Raw genomic sequence first — 13,579 nt, 5'->3', positions numbered from 1 at the left:
ATGCAGGAAGATTGTTCCCGATGTTGGGGAAGTCCAGAACAAGGATAAGGGGGAAGTCTTTTAGGACCGAGATGAGAACTTTTTTTTCACACAAAGAGAGTGGTGAATCTGTGGAATTCTCTGCCACAGAAGGTAGTTGAGGCCAGTTAATTGGCTATATTTAAGAGGGAGTTAGATGTGGCCCTTGTGGCTAAAGGGATCAGGGGGTATGGAGAGAAGGCAGGTACGGGATACTGAGTTGGATGATCAGCCATGATCATATTGAATGGGTGCAGGCTCGAAGGGCCGAATGGCCTACTCCTGCACCTATTTTCTATGTTTCTATGACAACTATACCTGCAGCACTCCACCAATCAGGCCTTTATGGTAGAATGGCCAGATGGAAGCAACTTCTCAGTAAAAGGCACTTGACAGCCAGCTTGGAGTTTGCCAAAAGGCACCAAAAGGACTCTCAGACCATGAGAAACAAAGTTCTCTGGTCTGATGAAACCAAGATTTAACTCTTTGGCCTGAATGCCAAGCGGCACCGCTCATCACCTGGCCAATACCATACCTACGTTGAAGCATGGTGGTGGCAACATCATGCTGTGGGGATGTTTTTCAGCAGCAGGAACTGGGAGACTAGTCTGGATTGAGTTAAAGATGAATGGAGCAAAGTACAGAGAGATCCTTGATGAAAACCTGCTCCAGAGCGTTCTAGACCTCAGGCTGGGGTGGAGGTTCACCTTCAAACAGGACAACGACCCTAAGCACACAGGAGTGGCTTTGTGACAAGTCTGTGAATGTCCTTGAGTGGCCCAGCCAGAGCCCAGACTTGAACCCCAAAAAAACCATCTCTGGAGGGACCTGAAAATAGCTGTGCATCGACGCTCCCCATCCAACCTGACAGAGCTTGAGAGGATCTGCAGAGAAGATTGGGAGAAATTACCCAAATATAGGTGTGCCAAGCTTGTCGCGTCATACCCAAGAAGACTTGAGTTTGTAATCGCTGCCAAAGGTGCCTCAACAAAGTACCGAGTAAAGGGTCTGAATACTTTCCCTATAGCTCAGGCCCTTGAGCCCTGGCAACATCCTCATAAATCGTCGCTGCACCCACCCAGCTTAACAACAGCTTTCCTACAACATTGTGCCCAAAACTGAACACAGAGGAGCCCGGTGGAAGTCGATGAGCGATGGGATTGCATGGGATGTAATTTAATGTGCATTGTACTCGAATATTACCCATGACCAAGATTGCCCATTTGAGCTTGATGAGATCTCACTTGCAATGGTTACCACTAGGTTTCTCTCCAGAAGACGGGGCGGCACAGTGGCACAGCGGTAGAGTTGCTGCCTTACAGCGCCAGAGAACTGCGTTCCATCCTGACTACGGGTGCTGTCTGTACGGAGTTTGTACCTTCTCCCTGTGGCCACGTGGGTTTTCTCCGGGTGCTCCGGTTTCCTCCCATGCTCCAACGACATACAGGTTTGAAAGTTAATTGGTTTCTGTATATTGAAAAAGAAAATTGACCCTAGTGTGTGTAGGGTAGTGTTAGTGTGCAGGGATCACTGGTCAGCAGACTCGTTGGGCCGAAGGCCCTGTTTCCACGCTGTATCTCTAAGCTAAACTAAAAGAAAATTAATTTTCAGATGCATAACCTTGGGAAACAATCTCTGTGGCACAAATGTCTTGATTGGAGTATTGAGTGCTCAAATAAATAAAAGGGAAAGGTGGGCAAAAGCTGCCCACACAGGTGGTCATCAAACTTAGAATCTTACTAGTAATCTTCCAATGTCATGAACTGTGTTAAGTGCATGCTTTGTCGTGTGTTATTTGATGTGAAAATGTGCAAGGGTTTGACAGGTTAGGTTGGAGTGCATTGGAGTGATTATTATAATTTCTAACTGCTGACATCAGTTCTTTACTTCGGGAAGGTCAATAACTTTACCTTTTGGCTTCCTCGATATGCCGGGGAAACATTTTACAATGCAATCAGCAGGTCATCACTTAGAAAGTCAAAGGTTCACTTAAGATCCTTCAAATGACGCTCTTTGTCGTTCTGAGTCCAGAAGCCACAAGAGGCATAGACAGAGTGGATGTGGAGAGGATGTTTCCACTGGTGGGAGAGTCTTGGACCAGAGGTCATAGCCTCAGAATTAAACGGCGCTCTTTCAGAAAGGAGGTGAGGAGGAACTTCTTTAGCCAGAGGGTAGTTAATCCCTGGAACTCATTGCCACAGAGGGCTGTGGAGGCCAAGTCAGTGGATATTTTTAAGGCAGAGATAGACAAACTCTTGATGAGAATGGGTTATGGGGAGAAGGCAGGAAAATGGGATTAGGAGGCAGAGATCAGCCATGAATGAATGGCAGAGTGGACTCGATGGACTGAATGGTCTAATTCTACTCCTATCTTGTGAACTTGTGAAACAATTTCTGCAACAATTGATGCATTGCACGCTTATTAACATGTGCATTTCCCACATTTCTCTTACTCGTTTCATGTTGTGCTATTTTTGTAATCATTTTTATTTTTAGAATCAAAATTGTGATTTTTTAAATAGGACTGGTAGATAGACAGCGTGCTCTCTGGTTTAATTGTACAAAAACGCTGTGTGAAAACTAATAATGTGTTTAAAGAATATATCCAAGGCATGAAAGCTTAAAATGTAATTAAAGCGTTTGACCCGACATATTTTATACGTGGATCCCTACATTAACAAGTGAGTGCAAAGTAGAGGTGCATGATGCATATTTTAAGTGGAACAAGCTTTATCTTTGAAACGCCCTGCGTGTGCCAGTTTACAAAATGTAACCGAGCAGAAAAATGGGCTCAGACCTGCAACCTAATATTTTCATCCCATTTTCTGCTCGACTTGCAGTTCTGCTGAGCTCGCAGGCATGCTCCGAAGGAACAAGCAAAGAGGCTTACTTGTCACATTCAGATATCACGGGTGGCATATAATACTGTGTGTTCCCCTGTTTCTTGGGTCTTCCAATTACAATATTACAACAAATCCAAAACAAAGGGCGCAGCGGTAGAGTTGCTGCCTTACAGCGCCAGAGACCCTGGTTCGATCCCGACCACGGGTGTACGCAGTTTGCATGTTCCATCTATGGTGAATCAGGAATCCTGCTTCAGGAGATCTACTCTCACATGTCTTTCTTCAGACATGGAGGCGACGGCTGCAATGGGCCTTTGTGGCCAGCTGCAGCTGGGACTGTAAAACAGCACCAATATGGTGCCCCTTGCATATGAACTCAGTGAGCCGTCCTGTACATTCTGTACTGACCAGAGCCGATTGTGCTTATGTACATATACCCTTGCTGAGCTGTATGCAAAAAATGTGTTTAGTTGAGTTTAGTTCAGAGATACAGTGCGGAAACAGGCCCTGCGGCCCATCGAGTCCGTATAGACCAGTGATCCCCGTACACTAGCACTATCCTACACACCAGGGACAATTTACATCTTTACCGAAGCCAATTAACCTCCAAGGCTGCATGTCTTTGGAGTGTGGGAGAATCACTGCACCTGCTGCACATGACAATGAAGAAACCATTGAACCATTAAACCATTGAACATTTTTGCTTGACTCAAGTGCATTCTGAATCAAGCAAGCTGGGTTCTAACGTGTATTACGGACATGAAGCAATTAATGAAGATTCGGTCCTCTATGTCCTCTTTCTCAAAAAAGATATCAGCCATCTGAAGCCACGTAGCTACCACTAGTTAAAATCCTACAGGATAAGATTATGAATCTCTATGTTTAAACTCGACAATGTAAGCTCTTCAAAGCTCTATGTTTAAGATTTACATGGTTGTATAATTAACAGAAACAATTTACATTTAAGAAACATTTAGACGGGTACATGGATACAGTCCAGTAGATACAGTTTAGCTTATTGTCACGTGTCCCGAGTTACAGTGAAAAGTTTTTGTCCCGTGCCAACCAGTCAGCGGAATCACAATACATAGAATCATAGAAACATAGAAAATAGGTGCAGGTGTAGGCCATTTGGTCTTTTGAGACAGCACCGCCATTCAATATGATCATGGGTGATCATCCTAAATCAGTATTGTGTAGGAGGGAACTTCTTCAGACCAGAGAAAGGTCTTGACCTGAAAGGTCACCCAGTTTCTTCTCTCCAGAGATGCTGCCTGTCTCGCTGAGTTACTCCAGCTTTTTGTGTCTGTCATAAATCAGTACCCTGTTCCGACTTTCTCCTCATATCCCTTGATCCCGTTAGCCCTAAGAGCTATATTTAACTTTCGCTTGAAAACATCCAGTGAATTGGCCTCCACTGCCTTCTTTGACAGAGAATTCCACAGATTCACAACTCTCTGGGTAAAAAAAGTTTTTCCTCATCTCAGTCCTAAATGCCCTACCCCTTATTCTTAAACTGTGACCTCTGGTGCTGGACTCAAACATCGGGAACATTTTTCCTGCATCTAGCCTGTCCAATCCCTGAATAATTTTATATGTTTCTATAAGATCCCCTCTCATCCTTCTAAATTCCGGTGAATGATCACAATTGAGACATTTACAGTGTATCGATACATGATAAGGGAATAATATTTAGTGCAAGGTAAAGCCAGCAAAGTCCAATCAAGGATAGTCCGAGGATCACCAATGAGGTAGATAGTAGTTCAGGACTCCACTCCGGTTGTGGTAGGATGATTCAGTTGCCTGATAACAGCTGGGAAGAAACTGTCCCAGAATCTGGAGGTGTGCATTTTGGGGATATGGGCCAAACGCAGGCAGGCGGGACTAGTGTAGATGGGACATGTTGGCCGGCGTGGGCAAGTTGGGCAGAAGGGCCTGTTTCCATGCCGTGAGACTCTATGACTCGAACAGTATCTTTAATTGAAAAATAATTATTTTGAATGAATAATCAGATAATAAGGAGGAATATCTCCCGGTCTAATAATGCATTAAATTAATTACCGTATAGGGTGATGCATTAAAGGAATCTTTTACTATTTTATAACTCATTCAAAGAGGGAATATAACACTTGAGATGCTCTCATGCTATGATGATTATTATTTTTTTAAAGCTGCCGGCTGACTGAGAACAAAAATACAGAAAGAAATCCTTCTCATACTTTCTCTGCATCGACCAAAAATTGCATTATAATGGATTCTGTAAAATTAAACTATTTCTGGTGGCAGCAATGAGAATAATGGCAAAAGTGAATGACACTGATGGAAGGCAATTTGGTCAAATGGAGCAGTGCAATCACTCGGCTCAGTTACACTGACAGTAACCAATTTGATAAAGCTGAGAGGCACAGCGTCGTAGAATTGAAAGGAAATGAAACCAGCTTCCCCTTCCCCATCACCCATTCAAACGATATTCAGTGCATCACAATACTCAGTTTGGGTAATTATTTTAATGGATAAAGATAAGAGAAGACTTGGCTTGAAACACTTTACAGAAAGTGTGCCCGTGAAATAACCCCAGAAGACTGCTTTGTGCCTTTTGGTTTGCTAAATATTCACTGAAGGTTTGTTTTGTGATTATGGTTGACAATTCTGGTTGGATATATTTATTGCATGATCTCTCATCTCGCCCAACCAAAAAAAAAACTATTTTTAAAAGAAGTGGAAAAAAAAAAGTTGACTTTTTTAATGCCATTTGGTTTCCTTGCATTTGTGACCTGGGGGCTCGTCTTTACTTTTTTTAGTTTAGTTTGGAGATACAGCGCGGAAACAGGCCCTTCGGCCCATCGAATCTGCGCCAATGAGTGATCCCCGCACACTAACACTATCCTACACACTAGGGACGATTTACATTTATACCAAGCCAATTAACCTACAAACCTGTACGCCTTTGGAGTGTGGCAGGAAACCAAAGATCTCGGAGAAAAACCACACGGTCATGGAGAGAAGGTACAAACTCTTTACAGACAGCACCTGTGGTCGGGATGGAACCCTGGTCTCTGGCGCTGGAAGGCAGCAACTCTACTGCTGCGCCACCGTGCCTTGTTCTGTAATTGTGGTTGACATTTCTGGTTGGATGTATTCATTGCATGATCTTTCATCTTGCCCAACCCAAAAAATCTGTTTTTAAAAGTAGTTAAAAAAAATGAAATGAACTTTTTTAACAGCCTTGCAGTTGTGACCTGGAGACAGGTCTTTAATTCATGGAGCTGTCCAGAGTATTCTGGAGGCTTGAGGCTTGACATACCTGCCTGGATTCTATCACACCAACAAGCAAAGAAATCTTGCCGGTTTTTTTTCACTATCTCTGTCATGTTAGTAAATTTCTGTCTGGTTCAGAGATGCCGTTTTCTACAATTGTGGGAACAATTTTACGAGAATCATCCCAGGAATGATTGGATTAACTGATAATATTGGGTCTGGACTCGCTGGAGTTTCGAAGGATGAGGGGGAACCTCATTGAAACGTACCAAATAGTGAAAGGCCTGGATTGAGTGGATGTGGAGAGGATGTTTCCACTAGTGGGAGCGTCTAGGACCAGAGACCACAGCAACAGAATAAAAAGACGTACCTTTAGAATCTTTAGAAAGGAGATAGGGAGGAATTTCTTTAGTCAGAGGGTGGTGAATCTGTGGAATTCATTGCCTCAGAAGGCTGTGGAGGCCAATGGATATTTTTAAGGCAGAGATTGATAATTATGGGTGTCAGGGATTATGGGGAAAAGGCAGGAGAATGGGGTTGAGAGGGAAAGATAGATTAGCCATGATTGAATGACGGAGTTGACATGATGGGCCGAATGGCCTAATTCTGCTCCTATAACCGATGAACTTATGAACAGATGCAGGCTCTAATCCCTTGAATTTGTAGTGTCTTTCACTGAGGTCACAGCAGATTTGTGATGCAATGCTCTTTATTCATCTCTCCTGATGCACATTGAGGCCTTGTGTTAGTAAATATCTGACAATTTCTGCTGTAAAACTAATAATTAACAAAAAAAAAACTGCTGTTTGCAGAAAGGACTTCCAACTTCCTGCCAATTTCAAAATCTCTAACACCCTCTCTGTATCAGTACGCTGTGGACGGCTCGATTGTAATCATGTATTGTCTTTCCGCTGACTGGTTAGCATGCAACAAAAGCTTTCCACTGTACCTCGGTACACGTGACAATAAACTAAACTGTGGAGAGATGTTGCCGACTTCACCTCCCTAACGGCTTTAATTTTAAGACTGTGCCCTAATTGGACCAGAAACGGTTTCCCTTAGGATGAAATGTAAGCGATAATTAATGTCTCATTTCCTCTAAATAACCTCCATACTTTTGATCAAATCACCTTTTAGCTGCCTAAATTACAGGGAATACACCCCCTGGTTTCTGAATCCTTTGTTCTTCTCTTTTAATTATAGGCTCGGAATTTCCAACAACTGAGATTAAACCAGCAGCTCTATAATTCCCTGCTTTCCTTTCACTCCTTTTTTACACAGTAGGTGACAAATGTAATTTTAAAACCTAAAGGAGTGGTTCCTGATTCAAGGGAGCATTGGAAAATTATACCCTGCTCAGCTGCAATGTGTTTACTTATTGTAAAACTCTGGACAGGAGATCACCTGATGCTTAGAATTTGGCATCCTTCACGGTTTTTAATTTACTTGTGTTAAATTTTGACAGGCCTCTGCCTCTCTTCCAATATTAATTTCCCCGAGTGTCTTGGATCCTCTTGTTTACATAACTATCGCAAAGTAATCATCAAAGTACTCAAAGTAAATGGTTTAAGGTGAAGGGGAAAAGATTTAATAGGAATCTGAGGGGTAACCTTTTCACACAATGGGTAGTGGGTGTACGGAACAAGCTGCCAGAGGAGGTAGTTGAGGCAGGGATTATCCCAACATTTAAAAAACAGACAGGTACATGCATGGGACAGGTTTGGAGGGATGTGGACCAAATGCTGGCAGGTGGGACAAGTGTAGCTGGGACATGTTGGTCAGTATGGGCAAGTTGAGCCGAAGAGCCTGTTTCCACACTGTATAGCTATGACTCAATGACTATGACTTTATCTGATTTTTCTTTTTTTTCCTGGCAGTAATGGTACTATTCATTTTTACTTTTCTTTTGTGAGGTAATTTATTCGGTAGCCTCTTTCCAGCTCCCTTCTTTATGCCTCTTTTTACAGCTATTTTTATATATTTTCATCATCTTTCGCTCTCCTTTATATCTCTCCCAATGATCACAACTGTTGATTGTTTTTGTTATGCTTTTTTAGGCTTTAGAGTTACAGCATGGAAATAGGCCCTTCGGCCACCAAGTCCGTGCCGATCAGCAAACATCAGCACTATCCTACACACAAGAGACTATTTACAACTTAAGCCAATTAACCTACAAACCTGTACGCCTTTGGAGTGTGGGAGGAAACCGGAGCACCCGGAGAAAACCCACGTGGTTACAGAGAAAACGTACAAACTCTGTTGTCAGGATCGAACCGGGTTGTCTCTGGTGCTGTAAGGCAGCAACTCTACCGCTGCGCCAAATGTCCGCCTTTTACTTTCCTTTCCTGAGTAGTCATCAATGGCTGCTTTTATCTTGGCCAGCTTTTATCCCTTAGTGAGATGATTTAGTTCAGTATCATATTAAATTACTTTTCATACATCTCCCACCATTCTACTGTTGATTTACCCATTAGCACATTTGCCTTGTTTACCCCAGACAGACAGTCTCTGTCAGATCACATTGAGGGAGGCATGGTGGCTCAGCGGTAGAGTTGCTGCCTTGCAGCGCCAGAGACCTGGTTTCAATCCTGACTACAGGTGCTGTCTGTACGGAGTTTGTACGTTCTCCCCGTGACTTGCGTGGAGTTTCTCTGAGAACTTCCGTTTCCTCCCACACTCCAAAGACGCACAGGTATGTAGGTAAATTGGCTTGGTAAATGTTAAAAAAGATTGTCCCTGGTATGTGTAGGATAGTGTTAATGAGCGGGGATCGCTGGTCGGCACGGACCAGGTGGACAACAGAGCCTGTTCCCGCGCTGTATCTCCAAACTAAACGGAACCTGGTTGAGGGGTGTGGCAAAAATAACCTCACTCAATGTCAGCAAGACCATGTAACTTGACTACATTTATTGCCTTCAGTAGACTCTCAGTTTGAAGAAGGGTCTCGACCCGAAATGTCACCTATTCCTTTTCTGCCTTGACCCGCTGAGTTACTCCAGCTCTTTGTGTCCAACTTTCTGTTTAAATCAGCATCTGCAGTTCCTTCCTACGCAAAAGAATTTGGGAGACCACGTGCCAGTTTTCACTGGTGGGTCTGTGGTTAAGAGAGTAAGCAGCTTTAAATGACTGTGTGTGTTAAACATCTCGGAGGACTTGTCCTGGGCCCAGCAGGTAGATGTAATCACTAATGCCAGGAATAAAAGTAGGAATAAGTAGGTTAACCTATGATGAGCGTTTATCGGCACTGGGACTGTACTCGCTGGAGTTTAGAATGGCAGTGCTGGCTCAAAGGGCCGAATGGCCTCCTCCTGCACCTATTGTCTAACGAGGCGGGCCGCAGCATCAAGGGGAAGCTCAGAACAGGTGTGAACAGGAAGGTCAGTGTGGACTCAATGGGCCAAAGGGCCTGTTTTCATGCTGTATCTTTAGTTTAGTTTAGTTTAGTTTAGAGATACAATGCAAAACCGGGCCCTTCAGCCCATCGAGTCCTGGCTGACCAGCGAGCCCCGCACACTAAAACTAGTTTGACACACTAGGGACAATTTACATTTGTACCAAGCCAATTAACCTACAAATCTGTACTTCTTTGGAGTGTGGGACGAAACCAGAGGTTCCCTGGTTTCATCCCCAAATGCAGATCATGAGGAGAACGTACAAACTCCACACAGACAGCACCCATCGTCAGAATCGAACTCGGGTCTCTGGCGTTGTAAGGCAGCAACTCTACCATTGTGCCACCCATTATCTCTGAACTAAATTAAGCTAACTAAAGAGTAATAGGAGCAAACTTTTGTCGCAAGATGATATCTGGTTATCATGAACATTGAAAATTGTGAACATAGCTTGCTCCCCAGAATTCAGTTTACATTAAAAGCGTCCATAACAATTTGTAAATCAAGCAATCATGCAGTTATTTCATAATAAAATCTGTCTCTCAACTTCATTACTATTTTAATCCTTGAAATTGCTAAATCTAAGCCTTATTCTGCTGGCACTAATCTAAATTAGTCTCACATAATAGAAATATAGTTTCTGAATTATTTCCTCTCCAAAGTATGATACTGTCATTTGCGTTAGAAATGTAGCCCACGTAAATTGTATCTGTCTACATGGTTTGTATTCATTGCACAGTCCTCCTCGTCTTTACTCAGAGAGTTGTGAATCTGTGGAATTCTCTGCCACAGAAAGCAGTGGAGACCAATTCACTGGATGTTTTCAAGATAGAGTTAGAATTAGCTGTTAGGGGTAAGGGAATTAAGGGATATGGGGGAAAAGCTGGAATGGGGTACTGATTTTGGATGATCAGCCATGATCATATTGAATGGCGGTGCTGGCTCAAAGGGCCAAATGGCCTACTCCTGCACCTATTTTCTATGTTTCTATGTTTCGATGTTTAACAGAATGTCCCACCTAAATCTGTCCCACTCAACCTTAATGTGTAGGAAGGAACTGCGGATGCTGGTTTAAACCAAAGATAGACACAAAATGCTGGAGTGACTCAGAGACTGGAGACCCTTCTTCTCGACCCGAAACGTCACCCATTCCTTCTCTCCAGTGATGCTGCCTCTCCCGTTGAGTTACTCCAGCATTTTGTGTCTATTTTCCACTCATTTTGTTTTTAAGGGATGTAGCTCATAATTTATTTCATTTTTTAAATATTCATCCATTTTTAATATATTTTTAATAGTATATTTTGTTATATTAAGCAAATTTGCAGGCAGTGAATTGTAAATATTCTCTGAAAGTCATGCAAGATAAGATATATTGAACAAGTTTAATGATGTCAACCAATGTTTGAATCATTAACAAGGATAAAATCCGCTTATGGATTGAAACCTTTCTCGCGAAATAACTGCAATCCACATTTTTTTTTGAAATGTGTCAATATTTCTTTTTTTTCTCACGGATATTTTGAAGTGTTTATGACAGGACTAAAAGATAATGAATGCCACCAGAAATAGTTTAATTTTACAGAATCCAGCGCAGGGCGGCACGGTAGCACAGTGGTAGAGTTGCTGCTTTACAGCGAATGCAGCGTCGGAGACTCAGGTTCGATCCTGACTACGGGTGCTGCACTGTAAGGAGTTTGTACGTTCTCCCCGTGACCTGCGTGGGTTTTCTCCGAGATCTTCGGTTTCCTCCCACACTCCAAAGACGTACAGGTATGTAGGTTAATTGGCTGGGTAAATGTAAAAATTGTCCCTAGTGGGTGTAGGATAGTGTTAATGTACGGGGATCACTGGGCGGCACGGACTTGGTGGGCCGAAAAGGCCTGTTTCCGGCTGTATATATATGATATGATATGATATGATAATGCAATTTTTGGTCGATGCAGAGAAAGTATGAGAAGGATTTCTTTCTGTATTTTTGTTTTCAGTCAGCCGGCAGCTTTTCAACAAAAAAAAAATGATCATAGCATGAGGGCATCTCAAGAGGTTATATTCCCTCTTTGAATTAGTTATAAAATAGTAAAAGATTCCTTTAATGCATCACCCTATATGGTAATTAATTTAATGCATTATTAGACTGGAAGATATTCCTCCTTATTATCTGATTATTCATTTAAAAGAATTATTTTTCAATTAAAGATACTGTTCGAGTCATATAGTCTCATGGCATGGAAACATTTTGAGTGGACGTGAGATCCTAAACATATTTAATTTTTAAGAGATTTTGTTGAGAATTTGTCTCACTAGATTTCAAAGAAATCTTCCAGAAACCTCAGTGTACACGTAGGTCCTCCATGGCTTCTTAATTTAAAAAGGCTCTCCATTACACGACCAAGATTGTCATTTCTTTCAAGAGCGTTCAGAAAAGCAATAATTTTACGTTTGCCACTTTGTGCAGTTCAAATGGATTGCAGTTTTAGTTGCATGAATTAAACATGGTTAGATGAGCATTTCCTTCACAAGCAATTTCGCAACATGCTAAAACCGATTCTTGGGGGAGTCTAGTGATCCATATTTAATTCAAACAAATGCTAGGCTTCTTTAATTTTGAGACATTATTAAATTTGTGTTCTTCCCTCAGATGATTGCTGTCAGATGCTATAACCGATTTCAAATCTACAGTACGGCGTTTCCTTTCAAATAAGCACTGTTCCTGCGATTGCTATCTTAAAAGACAAAAAGATCAATAGGCAACTCAGTAAAGATTGCCCCCAGAGATATGGTTTCCTCATCGATCTCTGCCATCAAATTTTCCCCCTAGCCTCTGGTAGATAGGGCGGTCAAAATGCTTTCAGCACATTAGCCTTCATCAGTCATTGAGTATTGAGTAGTGATGTTGGGTGGTCATGTTCCAGTTATATAAGACATCAGTGCGACCACATTTAGAGTATTGTGTTCAGTTTTGGTGATCGTGTTATGGGAAAGATGTTGTCAAATTGGAAAAGGTTTAGAGAAGATTTATGAGGATGTTGCCAGGACTCGAAGGCCTGAGCTCTAGGGAAATGTTGAGCAAGCTAGGACTATATTCCTTGGATTGCAGAAGGAAGAAGGGTAATCTTATAGAGGTGTACAAAACCACGAGAGTGCTAGATCGGGTAAACTCACCTGCCCAGTGTAGGGGAATCGAGAACCAGAAGATATAGGTTTAGGGGACCGGGGGAAAGATTTGATATAAAACAGAGGAGTAACATTTTCACACCAAAGTTTGTGAGTGTTTGGAACGAGCTTCCAGAGGAGGTAGTTGAGGCAGGGACTATTACAACGTTAAAGAAGCAATGAAATGGTTTGTTTTGAGACTGAAGAAGGGTCTTGACCTGAAATGTCACCCATTCCTTCTCTCCAGAGATGCTGCCTGGCCCGCTACTCCAGCATTTTGTGTCTATTTGCAGTGTAAACCAGCATCTACAGTTCCTTGCTACACAATCTTCTGCTTGACTTGACTGTCGACACTTTCTCAATAGAATGCACTCCTGTGTGTTAACTCGGGCAACCTTCTGTACTTTGTTGCCACAACTCAAAATTCATTAGCCACAATCAATGATCAACTGAATGATCCTACCACAGCCAGAGAGCAATGCTGAACTACTATCTACCTCATTGGTGATCCTCGGACTCTCCTTGATCGGACTTTGCAGGCTTTACCTTGCACTAAACCTTATTCCATCATCATGTGTAGCAAAGAACTGCAGATGCTGGTTTAAACCGAAAATAGACACAAAAAGCTGGAGTAACTCAGCAGGACAGGCAGCATCTCTGGAGAGAAGGAAAGGGTGACGTTTCAGGTCGAGACCCTTTCTCAACCCGAAACGACACCCATTCCTTCTCTCCAGAGATGCTGCCTGTCCCGCTGAGTTACTCCAGCATTTTGTGTCTATATTCCCTCATCACATATCTATACTATACACTGTGGACAGCTCGATTGCAATCATGATTTGTCTTTCTGCTGACTGGATAGCACGCAACAAAAGCTTTTCACTGTACCTCGGTACACATGACAGTAAACTAAACTGA

The 13,579-nt window shown here is 42.5% G+C and overlaps 1 protein-coding gene across 4 annotated transcripts in view; it reads left to right on the top strand.

Moving 5' to 3' along the window:
- The window catches only part of LOC144592603 (RNA-binding Raly-like protein), a 673,998-nt gene that overhangs the window by 558,517 nt on the left and 101,902 nt on the right, over positions 1-13,579 (top strand). The gene's annotated exons all lie outside the window — the stretch shown is intronic.

This window comes from Rhinoraja longicauda, chromosome 4 (genome assembly GCF_053455715.1).
Source record: "Rhinoraja longicauda isolate Sanriku21f chromosome 4, sRhiLon1.1, whole genome shotgun sequence".
Taxonomy (NCBI): Eukaryota; Metazoa; Chordata; class Chondrichthyes; order Rajiformes; family Arhynchobatidae; genus Rhinoraja; species Rhinoraja longicauda.
This window is presented reverse-complemented; position numbering and strand designations above follow the sequence as displayed.